Source organism: Perca fluviatilis, chromosome 20, assembly GCF_010015445.1.
Source record: "Perca fluviatilis chromosome 20, GENO_Pfluv_1.0, whole genome shotgun sequence".
NCBI classification, from domain to species: Eukaryota; Metazoa; Chordata; class Actinopteri; order Perciformes; family Percidae; genus Perca; species Perca fluviatilis.
The window spans coordinates 13,713,774-13,727,888 of NC_053131.1; the positions used below are offsets into that span (position 1 = coordinate 13,713,774).

Consider the following 14,115-nt stretch of genomic DNA (forward strand, 5'->3'; position numbering starts at 1 on the left):
TTTGTCATATGTTCGCTTTTAACCAGATTTTAAACTCAAATTGATTGACAGATCTGATCATTCTACTTGACTTTGTTAAGTACAATGTTATCAGAACTGATAGACACAAGGGCCACAACTGGACATAAGACCCAGAAGTTGTGATAAATGGAATTACTTTTTAACTATGAGAAAACTTTGGATGATGTATGAGAAAGAAAACACATTTCCCAATGAGATGCACGTGGTTTCAACTTTTTACATGGTACTTAATCTCTAAGTAAATGTTATAGCATATCATTATCAAGGAAAAGCTAAGATAATGACAGCAGTTTGGCCCACATTACCCACAACTACTTCTAGGCAGCTTTAGGCTACCACCAAAGCTGACAAGTCATCAACCTTATCCAACCCCTGTTATGGCAGCCCACGTTTATGGTTTGCCACAAACCACAACATGCAAAAACAACAGGTGAACTGCCTGTAACCTAACTTTGAAGTATCTCCTTATCTTTGAATTTACCTTCTATTGATTTCTCTGCATCACTCTCTCTTTCTAAAACTCTCCGTCCTAAAAACAGAACTCAAGCTCCGTGGTCGATGGTGTATTAACTTTCCTTTCTCTATTGCAAAATTGGATTTGTAAAACCAAATCTGATAATTAGAAAATCTATTTAGACTAGACACCTGATGGCAAAGTAATAACCAAGCAGCTCCATATGCACCCCCCCTTCTCACTATCACACTCACACTTTCCCTGTCACGTCTTCATTTTTAGCAGCCGGCAGTGTTACATGGAATATGAGACGACCACCCACACTCTCTCCCACACACACACAACCACACACACACACACACACACACACACACACACACACAACAACAACACACACACACACACACACACACACACACACACACACACACACACACACACACACACAAAATGTGAATGACTGTCACTAAAAGTGCCATGAACGACGCTAAATACAATAGTGCCTTGTGCTGCAGTGATGAGTAACTTAGAGCTTTTGTGAGTCTGTGTGTGTACATGTGAGCACGCTGGTGTGTGTGCTTGCTTGTGTGTTGCACAACTAAGGGCAGGCAAGCACATGTGGGTGCCGTGAGCCACATAAATTACACTCAGAATCAATTAGAAAGCATAAATGTGAGAAGTCCTACAGCAGTCAGTAGCCTGGTATACAGTTTAATGCTGGCTTGATTACAGACACGCCACACCCATACAACACAAAAACACTTTCAGACGAACAGCCAGACACACACATTAAGGGTGTGGGTGTGACGCGACACGTAATTACACATGAAAGTAATCCAAAAATGAAGCTTAATTAAAATGTTGTATTCTACTGGATTCTGTCTTCTCTGTATATGCATCTCTCTCTCTCTCTCTCTCTCTCTCTCTATTAATCTTTACCTTACCCCCTTACGTAAAACACACACACACGCAGACAAAACTCTTATTCACACACAGTGGCTGTGTGACAGACAGTTAAACACATTATCAGGGAGTTGTCCTGACTTAACCAAATAGGTGTGTGTCTGTCTATTTGAGTTCTAACACAGTTTCCACCTCTGTTATTTTGCTATTACATAACTCTTTTATTGACTGCACTCCTATTGTATATAACCTTGCATGCCTGTGCTGGTGTTACATTCACAGATTCATAACATATGTAGCTGTTGAATTTGTGTAACAAGGTCATTTTCTTGCATTTCTACTCCCTTGATCAGAAAACAGTGACAGAGGGTTGTTTATTTCTAGTGTTACTTTAACGACTAGGTAGTCTCGCAGTGCCAGATCTTCGGGTCTGGCGAGTCCACACAGCATTCCGGGATGGAAGAAAAACGTGCTCTGGTTTATTGGCATTTTTTTTAAACCAATCACAATCGTCTTGCACTACGCGCCGTACGGAGCAACGGCGCCTCTGCAAAATATCCTCGGGAAGGAACTTGTTTTGGTGGAACATGTTTACGTTCAAAGGTTGTTTTAGTCATGCGAGAGAAAACTCAGATTGGACAGATAGTCTAGCTAGCTGTCTGGATTTAACCTGCAGAGATCTGAGGAGCAGTTTACCATAGTCCTCATAAACCGACAGGAGTTTTTTGCCAACACAAAGAAAGCCCAAGGCAACGGATAGCCGTCCTAAATTTGTGAAATCCGGTGGAATTTTGCCAACAGAGCAATCCCAGAAGTGGAACATCTTGGATATAGACAATAACGACTAGGCTACTATTTATTTAGACAGAGGTAAATAAAGACAGATACATAGAGGGTAACCAAATATTTGGTCTTATACTAGACTCAATTGTCCATTATGCCAATGGAGGTAGCTAAATTAGTATGCTTAATTAAAAGCACATCCTGTGATTTTTATGTCTAATAGCACACAGATTTCCTCCTACCTCACTGTTAAAACCCTCACATTTGAGAAACCATTACATGTTTGAAATGTTTTGCCTGAAATGGCTTAAATTATTAATCAATTATCAAATATTAACAAATGCAAAAAATAAATCGATTAATTGCTGCAGCTCTATAATTCGGATCCCTATTAATCAGGTTTCGGTCAGACATCCATCCAACATTGTCACATTCTACGCTTTGTGACTCAGCCCACTGATCCCAACTCCATCTGTCTGCACTAAACCCCCACAGCCACAGTCCTTACTCCACTACAGCAGGACGCTCCCAATATATTCCAATGGGATTTCGTTGCTGGGCACTTACTGTCCTTTACACATATGTGAGAAATGGATAAAACCCTGATTAATATCACACATGCATGCACACAAAGTTGTACACACAAAGCTTGGGAACAACAAGCACCTGTGAAAAGACGCACATCTGTGAGGGACTGCAAGAAACCATGGCTCATATAAATGCAGTTCCAAAACGGACTCGGACTCTGTCGCCCACCCACCCGCCCACCAATCCACCCACAAACCATCCATTCGGGCTGAGGAACAACCGACTGAGTAGCTGATTAGTCGACTTATCTGGAAGTTAAAACACATAACACAACCTCCTCCATAATGTGCAGATGAAAGGAAAGGAAAGGAAAGGAGAGGGGAGAGGAGAAATTGAGTCTGTGACAAGAAGGGTAGTGGTGTAAAAAGGGGAAGGCCAGGGCTGCAGCTATTAAAATATTCTGTGATTTAAATTGATATCAGAGGACCTGAAAAATAGATAATGATAGGAAAGGGCAGTATATTTTGATATACTGTCATCGCTTTGGTATCAAGAATGATAAGTCAGGCTCGGGTAAGCTGATGAGCACTGGAATTCCTTGATATATGAGGAAAACCACAACTACCGCTAATCACTGGAGGAAGGCGGATGCAAACTGTAAGTGTGAATCTTCCCCCTGTGGGTTGAGATAAGTTTGCACACAGAGTAGATGTCTGGCCCCGAGCTAGTTGAACATCAATGCTTCACACCAGTAAGTACTCTTCAGCATCAGTCCATCCATTAAGGTGAGAAACACACATTTGTTCCTCTCACGCGTGTATGTAATCACACTTTCAAATGTCCTTTTTCTCTTTCTGCTTAAAAACAAATACCAAAGGAGTGGAAGGTAAACGCACGCTAAGTCTGTTTGTAGATCTGACCTTTCATCAAGACATGGTCTGTCTATAACTGCAACTGATTCTTTTCAATATGATTTAATCTGTCAATTGTTTATACGATTAGTTAATCGGTTAGCCTATAAAATGCTGATAATTTTTTCTATTAACCAATTCATTTTTTGGGCCAAAAAAAACATCATAAAACGATCCAAGTTTGTGGATTACAATATCCTAGAGAAGAAGGTGATACATTCAAATGTCTTGTTTTGTCTGACCCCCAGTCCAAAATCCAAAAGATATTCAATGTACTATAATGCAGACATGTTCCTTCCATGCAGTAGCGTGTACAGACTTTGAATTAGTAACAACAGAGCACAGGTATTGGATTGGTACTCAGCATCTGCAGATAGCAAATATTTTCAGTTCCAGGTCTGTCATTATTGATTGTATTTATAATTATAATGGTAGTGATGGTGTCTGTGGGTTAGTATGTGTGTGTGTTCAGTAGTTTGGTGGTTGGTGATGGGATGTTTATGACACACCCACACACACACACACACACACACACACAGACACACACACACACACACACACACACACACACACACACACACACACACACACACACACACACACACACACACACACACACACAGCGGTCTTTGTGGCCTTTCAAGAGTCAGCCAGGCTCGAGTTACAGCAGACAAGATCCTCCTCTCTCTCACACTCATACACACACACACACACTTTCAAGCATCCATCATCTGAACAGGCCAGGGAGCAACAAGAGAGCACTGGTTTGTTGCTCTTCTAACGTATCCTTCTCTGACTCATTCCTGCCATTATTCACTGTCTGTAAGAGTAGAGAAAGAATAGCCATACAGCAGAAAAGACTGTCAAGTCCTAGGTTTGTCTGTACTGCCAAAGTGCCCTTCAGCAAGACATCCCGACCAGCATCTGTGGTGGTGAGGTTATGTGACTGTTTGACGCACACGGTTCTCATTTCTAGGTATGAAAAATAACACCTGTAGAACTGGCTTACGTGCATGTAAAGGAGACTTTTAATCAGCATCAAGCCATAAGGAGAAGAACACGGTCTAACATGAGAGCACAACGTCCCAGTTGCTATAGTCCTATTCGTGGAGTTTTGACATCAAGTGGACTTACGGATAACCTACGGCAGCCTTGCACAGCATGAAATCAAAGCACTAAGGCCATTATGGGTCAGCATTAAAAGAAAGGACATTAGGCTAACTGAAGATGTGCTCAAAGTGTGTGTGTGTGTGTGTGTGTGTGTGTGTGTGTGTGTGTGTGTGGTGGTGTGTGTGTGTGTGTGTGTGTGTGTTGCATCTATTCTAGGAGAATTCCAGAGGGGGAGACCCTGTGACTGACCCCCACCTCACAGGATCTGACAGGATCTGACAGGATATCACCACACACACACACACACACACACACACACACACACACACACACACACACACACACACACACACACACACACACGATGGACATGTCGACATACACACACCTGCATGCAGAAGAGACCCTGAACAGTGATAAACAGTGAGCACCACATGTGTATAGACACACCTTAGAATGTTCTCTCCTATTTTGTTGTGTTTTCAAAGGTCATTATATGCATTTATTTGTGTTGTGTTAAAGCATTTTGAATTTCCTCTTTGTTTTAAAAAGGTGCTATAGAAATAAACTTGCTTTATTCAATACATTGGCAGTACAGAGACTAACTGTGCTTTAAAGTCAGATATATCAGGCTCTTACACAGATTCATAGGATAATAGTTTGCCAATTATGACAACAAATACAAAATAGAAATCCATTTAAAAAAAGGAGTTTTTGATGAGAATGTTCAGCTTTCTGTGTTTAGTATCGAAACACAATTTACTTATTGGACTTCTGCAGCACACTTCAGGTCTGTATCTTGAATCTAGACAACACATGACTAAACATTTAGAAACTGCAATTAAATCAAGGAGTTAGGTTGACTTGCGCAAAGAAAATTAAGTTACCTGTGCATACTTCGAGAACGGCCTTTTTTCTAAGAAAAAAAAAAAACACTTCACTCACATGAGATATGGGTATTTTTTTGCCCACTGCAAAGATCCGCTTCAATCTGCGTCTGTGACACAACAAGAGGATCCCCCTCTAATGTGAAAGAGCACGCGCACACACGAACGCATACGCGCGCTCAAACAGAAATACTTTAATAAACACGCCCTAGTTATCAAAAACCCTGCAGCTGACTATACAGGCGATAGCCCTACAACGCACGAGACAGCGGAGAAGACGGTAAACACACGGTAAAGTTTCTAAACCGAGAGAAGAGAAAACACTCATTTTGACACCATCTCTTACCTTTTTCTCCCCCCTTCACTGCTCATTCAGCCGTCTCCAAACTCTGTCACGACGAGGCTCCTCGCCGCAGACTGCGAAATCAAACAGCCGCTTTTCGGTAACCGGGGAGCGGCAGAGAGAATGCAGTCGTTCGCTCCAACATGCAGCGAGTCCGTCTGCGTTAATGTGTATGTGTGGGGATATGTGTATCTGTGACAGCTCTTGGAGAGAATGAGCAGAGAGAGGAGAACCGGGGAACTTAGGGGGAGTTCCCGGTAACAGGCAGGCGGGGCGGGGGCTCGAGGAGAGTGACAGACTGGCCAGTTTTAAGGTTCACAGCTCATTTCTGTAGTAGGAGCCTAGGCTTCCTATATTCAGTAGCATACCAGAGGTGAAATAGAAATAAATGCATTTATAACCCAGTTATTGTAGCCTATATAGCCTCCTGTAGGCTATAATGTTGCATGTCACATAATGGTGAAGTAGGCTATACTGTACATCATATTTCCATTGGTCCAAATGTATACCTACTTTCCCCTTCAATATGTCTCTGATAGGCAGCCTATGTCCCAAAACATATAGCCTAAGCTCATAAAATGTGATATTGTTATAAATGATGACCATTTAGTCTTAAAAAAAAATCTTAAACTGTCCAAAAACAAACATATTTAATTTACCATTATATAAAACTAAGGAAAACCAGAAAACGTACATTTGAGATGCTGGAACAAGTTAATTTGGGGCATTTTTGCAAAACTGTTGACTCATGTATTATTTCAATCAATTAAACTACACAATAGTAAGGGTGCGAATGTTCCAATACCTGAGTTTCCGTGCGGAAATGCATTTACAGCTACATTATATATATATATATATATATATATATATATATATATAATGTATATATATATATATAATGTAGCTGTAAATGCATTTCCTCTGCCGGTCTATTTAAGGTCCTAAAAACCCAGGTTAACAAATGTTACAAGGTTAAAGTGAATGGGTCATTTTAATCAAATATCCTTTATAGCTAACTACAGTTTAGGAACAACATGCATTGTATTTATTTTTGGAAATGCTTCATGATATGGTTCCCGGTCTTTATGTGAAAGAGATAGGTACTCCTCATCTTACTCGTACTGTAAATTAAAAGATTTGGGGTCCCTTTATTGATTATATCAGAAGGCAAATGGACTTGACTGTATGGAGGAAATATTTATTCATAATTCAAATTGAAAGTCCAAAGAGAAAATAAAGCGAGATCAAATTAAAAATATATATATATTTTTTTTATTATTTTCCATTTGGCTTTGGCTTTTGAATTTCAATTTAACATTGGCTTTTAATTTCCATTTAATATTTGACTTTTGAATTTCAATTTAACATTGCCTTTTCATTTGGATTTAATATTTGGCTTTTGAATTTCCATTTAACATTGCCTTTTCATTTGGACTTGACACATGTCAATGTAAATGAGGAGGCGTGGCCCAAAGGCTGGTGGGAGGGTCTGAAACGAAAGGGGTGCAGAGGCACCTTGTGAGCAGCAGGGGGAGCTGACTGTTGGGGAGCATCTGTCTGCAGTTTCGCCAACAGGCTGGGCTTGGCCTCTTATTTCACATGATAGAAAATGATGATGTAGGCTAAACACAAACGACATTTCATGCAACAACCGTGAAGTTTTCATGTAGTTACTATTATTGGGCCCGTGTTAGTGAGGACTACATTAGGACTGTATTTAAAGCTGATTCTGGTTCCCAACTTCGCCCTAGGTGTGTCTGTTTAAAACACAGACTCAGACAACTTCTCTCTTTTTATGTTTTATTTAATTAAGCAGCAGTAGAAACATGGGTGTGGGTAGCTCTGCTACGTGTTTGTGTGTGGTCAGATCTCGAGGACGCACACACACACACAATCTCAACCGGCTAGTCATCGTCCGAACTGCCACCTCTCCTTTTTCTTTCTCTCACTTTTTTCTCCGGGTGGTGCGCGCGGTGTGAGGTGAGTGTCCGCGCTATTCTCCAACATGTAGCCTACTCACAACAATCACTCCTGATTGATGGCCTTTTGTACAGCCCGTGTACTTTTTTAGACTTCCAGCTAACAGCGGTGTCTGTAAGCATCACTGGCCGGCCAGCAGGGAGACGATCCCAGCCGCCACCAGCTGGCTGTCCCGTCAGACTGAAGCTTCTGACAACATCGGAGAAAATGTGCAGTTGGCCATCAGCGTTTGTAAAACTGTCCATATTCAAACTCTACACAGTTCATTTATCGCATAAAAAAGTCTCAATAGTGAATTTAGTGGTAAAATAGCAGATGGAAATTATAAAAAAGCAATTGATTCTGTAATCTAGATCGAGAGTTTGCCGTAGTAGCAGCAGTAAACAACTGGAAACTTTTTACAATTTTCATCTGTAACTGTGTAACTACATGAAAACTTCACTGTTGTTGCATGAAATGTCGTTTGTGTTTAGCCTACATCATAATTTTCTATCATGTGAAATTTTATATATGTCAATGGAAATAAGAGGCCAAGCCAGCCTGTTGGCGAAACTGCAGAGAGATGCTCCTCAGCAGTCAGCTCCCCCTGCTGTTCATAAGGTGCCTCTGCACCCCTTTTGTTTCATACCCTCCCACCAGCCTTTGGGCCACGCCTCCTCATTTACATTGGCATGTGTCAAGTCCAAATGAAAAGGCAATGTTAAATGGAAATTCAAAAGCTAAATATTAAATCCAAATGAAAATCCAATGTTAAATTGAAATTCAAAAGCCAAATATTAAATCCAAATTAAAAGCCAATGTTAAATTGAAATTCAAAAGCCAAATATTAAATGAAAATTAAAAGCCAAATATTAAATGAAAATTAAAAGCCAATGTTAAATTGAAATTCAAAAGCCAAAGCCAAAGCCAAATGGAAAAAAAAAAAGAAAATAATATTTTTAATTTGATCTCGCTTTGTTTTCTCTTTGGACTTTCAATTTCTCTTTGGACTTTCAATTTGAATTATGAATAAATATTTCCTCCATATGACTGCCCCTAAGTAGTGTAAGATGATTCATGTGTCCGTCTTGAATGTGCTTCATGTATAGTTTATTTGAAATACCTTTAAAATCATGCTTATTGCACATCCTCGGACTGTGACAATACATGTACAATATAATAACAGCTGCCATACACTATATATATATATTGTATATCAGGAAAATGTACCAAAAGTATTGAAAGTAAAAGTACTCAATGCAGAAAAATCCTTACATTTTAGAAACTGGAAATGATCAAAACAGTTCTGTCAATGAACTTAGTGTATAATCGGCGAATCATTTTAGCTCTACTTGTAGGCCTATATATTGTTGGGTAGTTTAAGTTATTGTAAAAAATCTTACTTTATAAACTACATGTGTTTTGAGTGCAAAAATCTTAATTTGTAAAGTAACTAAAACAGTCAGATTAATGTAGTGGAGTAAAACGTACAATATTTCTCTCTGAGATTTAGTGGAACAGAAGTAGAAAGTGGCATGAAAAGAAAAGAAAGTACAAGTACAGTACTTGAGTAAATGTACTTAGTTACATTCCACCACTTGTAACAACCCCAGTCTAAGTTTGAGATGTATGCCTTCGGCCTCATACAATGATCACTGAATTCTGAATTATAAAACTGAAATACAGTGTTCACATCATGCTCTAGGTATAGTTTAACCGCACAACTTATTTGGTCCAAGACTTCTGTGCTCAATATCTGTGTTTCTATGGAGACCAGGCAGTCGACTAACAGCTCGGACTGCAGAGCATGATACAGTTTTAAAAATGTAGACAATTAGAATTAGATTCTAGTTAGACAGATACCCACACAAAGACTTCAGGTGGTGACTGCTGCATTTACTGCTGTTTTTTGTTGTCATTCCTCTATGTGTTGTGTTAAAATATAGTGATGGAAATCCGCTCTGTTGAGACTCACATTACACGTTTCTGACCTCTGCTGTACTGTAGTCGAAGGGGGCATGATGGGACTCCTGTGTCCTCCATCAACGTTATGAGAGGTGGTGAGGATGCCGGCGCCACTTGATCGTGGACTTGAAACCACAGTTTTAGCAGATGACCCAAGAGGGGGGGAAAAACTAGCTAAAACGGGATATGGTCTGTGGTCTGCGTCGTTGGCGGTGTGAAGTTACCGTACCGATGAGTGAGAGTAAGACCTGCTGATGGACGATGTGCAGTGGATTTGATTTAAAGCACCCTAGCTCTTTACACACACACACACACACACACACACACTCACACCCAAGATTCCCCTCCAAATCCTGATGGAATGTGTCTCCTATAACAAGATTACTATCACAAGGCCTGCATCATATGACAAGTAGGGCCTGTCTGTGTGTGCTATATATTTCTTGGACGTTGTGTGTGTACATGCTGGACAGTACCTTGTTCTGCCAACAGGGTAAAAATAAACTAACACTCAATCGGGGGTGGATCGGGGCGTTACAGGAAGAGGACCAGATAGAGGGACGAGAAGATGTAGCTTTAACATTATGAACCACTTACAAAACGAGTCCCTGATGACAGCAGAGAGCCGAGTACAGTTTGACCCTGCATCTAATTTTGTTTGCCATGCCCAGGAACACTTCTCAGATACATTACCACATGTATTGAACCCATTAAAGAACAACAATAAAGTGAAACACGAATGAGTAGGAGTAATAGGTTGCTGAAGGCGAAGGGTATGGGGAAATGAAGGTCTCTTCTGATCTGTTTTTGTTTTTTGTTCTGTTGTTTTAATTCCGCATTTTTGTACCAAATGTTCTGTAGACAGATTAATGATTGTAATCTTAATTTTATTTTCCTACAAAAATGAGCACTGATTTAATTATGTTACTGTCTGTACAATAATCTTTGGCAAAAAAAAAAAAAAAACTGGGAAAAAAAACAACATTAAAGTGAAACCTTAAAGTTTCAGTTTAACCCAAATTACAGAAATAACACATTTTCTCATTCAGCCTACCACTTGTGGTATTTAGCCCCGGAGATAGATTTGGATTTAATTGCACAGCTTTACATACACACAATGTTTTGTGTTGTGGTGCTCACAGCATTAAAAAAGGAAATTAAAAAACAGTCTGTCCAGAAATAATGTCCACAATGCTCTGGATGATCCACAAACCCTGTTCTTTTCATTCTGAGTATCTACAAAGGTCGCTAAAAAGTCACAGTTGGTGAAGACCTGCTAGGGATGCTAGCTAAATCAGCTTAGTCGGCTAATTTTGGCCAATTTTAACACATAAAGAGAGAAAATGTAACTTTAAGTCTGTTGCTTTCCATGAAATGAATTGCTAGCACTGCTAAGTGAGACTAATAAGCAGCTGGAGGCAAGCTTTGTTTCATAATGAGTGTTAACAAGCCTTTTGTGAGGGAAATCTGAGGAGCGGAGTATCAGCTTTATTCCAGAGAAAAGAAAAACACCTTGACTAAAAATAAAAAAATAAAAAACACCAAGCCATCCTGAATTGGTGAGAGCTGCAACACAAAGCTGAAAAAGAGATGGAGTAGAGAGGGCTGGAGGGGCAAAAAGAAAAGGCGATGAGGGTGCTGACACATCCTGACAAAATGGAACAGGGAGTGTCACTCAGCACCTCACACACCAACACACATATATGCTGTACATGAGAGTTTGCCTGCAGGACAAGGCACCTGGATCTAAGCTTCTGCTGAAAGCAACAGATGCCAGAAATACAGCATCCCATAAAGAGCCAAGGACAGAGAGGTCACACACACACACACACACACACACACACACACACACACACACACACACACACACACACACACACACACACACACACACCACAGTCCAACTATCCAGGCCTGAATCTGGCAGACAGAGGTGAGCTTATTACGAAGCCCTCAGTTAATAAAACCGATATACGCTCATTATCTGCAGGCTTGTCGAACAGTGCACTTGTATCTTTGTGTGTCCTTGTGAGTTTGGGTTTTGTCTCCACAGGGAAATGTTAGTAAAAGGGTAAGAGTTTTATTAAAGCGTTACATGATACCAGCTGTCTAAACTGGCTCCTTTCTCCAGACCAATAAGAAGCTTTCTTCCTGGCTTCAAGCTGCCAGACTCTTCAGCTAGTGTGCAGACGTACTGCAGCTTCCCAGCCTTTCAAGGTCCTCCGCCTGCAGCTCCTGTGTCCAAGTGTTCTCATCCTTGCATGTTTTGAGTCACTCAAGCTACAAATTAGCTCGAAGCAATCCCACAAGCCACAACCACAGACTTATGTGCTGATAAACTGGCAATCGCTTACATATTTATTACGTGGATGGATGTGCATTCTGAAAGTGACCCTCACCATATGTCTGGGTATCTGCCTATTTATCAGTGTGTCTCCTCTGGTTGCTGCCTACTGCATCAATCACACACCCTCTCACCGCAGCAACAGCTGCCTCTTGTCAACGTCGCTCTGCAGCAGCTGAGGGCGAGGGGAGGAGTGCGAAACCGCGTTTAACAGCCTCAGTTCTGGCTGAAGTGAATGTGGGGAGGGGGGTGGGCGTTTGGTTAACAGAACATCAGGATCCCATTTAGACCAGAGAGAGAGGCTCATGGGAGCGGGACGGGGCGTTGACTGAGTATGCCGAGGAGGAAGATGGAGGTCATGAGTGCGTGTGCATGTTCATCGGCATGTTTTTTTAAAGCATGTTTAATCAAAGCTGCTATGTTAATCCCTGCAATTTTATGAGCTCTGTGTATGGTCTTTAATGTGGTTGCTTTTATTTGCCACCGTTTCCACTGAAGAGTCATAATGAGGTTGTGTACATGGCTGTATCTACTATTGAGGCCACGCGGTCCAGACCTCTGTCGTCCCCTCTGTCCCCCCCCTCCCAAAAAAAGTGATTTAACTGCCTAAAATAAACTTGTACAACGCCAAGATACGACTTGTAACTCTGATCATCATCACCGTCGTTGCTTGTGGGTGGTGGGTGACTGAGTAGGCAGTGAAGTGGATTAGCTTGTCGTAATTATAGAATCTTTCGCCAATGTGTTGGTTTTTGGGTATAGTGTCAACTAGTCTCACATTTGAAGCTATTGTTATACAATAGTTGCTCTCCAAACATCATAAAATGTGCATATTTAGATCAGGGAAATAAATATTAAAATTGGACTGATATTGCTAAAATCCTGGAGACAGGGTTGTGTGTGTGTGTGTGTGTGTGTGTGTGTGTGTGTGTGTGTGTGTGTGTGTGTGTGTGTGTGTGTGTGTGTGTGTGTGTGTGTGTGTGTGTGTGTGTGTGTGTGTGTGTGTGTGTGTGTGTTTGCGTAGGGAAAAGGCTGCAGATCTCTGCAGCAGAACAGTACAGCACTGTCCTCTTGCACCTCTAGTTTCAAGGTCCCGGCTGAGGCATGTGGCTGTCCACATCAGTCCCTATTTGACACTTGACCCTTGACCTCTTTCTCTGTCCAGGCCGGCTGCCAGCCTGACGCTTTTTCCAAACAGTGGGATGCACAAACTGAGGAAACTGATGTGCTATGTGCTGATGGCTTCAGTGAATGCACTATACATTTGTCTTCTAAAGTCCAGGAGACCAATGGAAAACTTGAGTCTGACAGTTGCTAGATATGAGCTGGAGTTGGTGGTGGAAAGACTTAGGAATTTTGCAGGGGGGCGGGGGGGTATAGCAGAAAATGGGGAACGAAATAGGGAAACTGATGAAAAAGAGCTAGTGAAACCTTTTTCTACCCCTACAACTGATCGTCTTTAAGGCAGAGACCAGATCAGAACAGATGTTTCAATTTCACCATCTCTCCTCTCATTTAGAGTAAAGCAGAGACTTTAATTCATTCCTAAGATTTGGAGTTAGTCAGAGCCTGTATTTGCTTCTGGCTATTTTGTGTGGGCATCTAATACAGTAAATGAGATTCGGAAAATCTCTCGAACTTGTTAGCTGGCCTGTGCACTATGACTCAGACAACATCTGTATTTCTTTATCTGTTTTTAATATAGTCTATAGCCATGATGCCAGACTGTACTTCGCTCACAATGACAATGCTAACATGCTAATGTTAAGCAGGTATAATGCTTACCATGCTCACCAGTTATTACAATTCATCTTCATGAATGTCTGTAGCAAATGTCATGGCATTCCATCTGGGTAGTTGTCAAGACATTTCACTGTAAACCAATAATGGTAGAGAAATAGTCAAGG

At 41.0% G+C, this 14,115-nt stretch overlaps 1 protein-coding gene across 1 annotated transcript in view; it reads right to left on the minus strand.

The window, feature by feature from the left end:
* The window catches only part of ppp2r3a (protein phosphatase 2, regulatory subunit B'', alpha), a 60,494-nt gene extending 54,327 nt beyond the window's left edge, over positions 1-6,167 (minus strand). Inside the window, exon 1 of the mRNA XM_039785782.1 lies at positions 5,944-6,167. The gene's annotated coding sequence lies outside the window, so the exon portion shown is untranslated. The remainder of the gene's footprint in view (positions 1-5,943) is intronic.
* Positions 6,168-14,115: the final 7,948 nt, after the last annotated feature.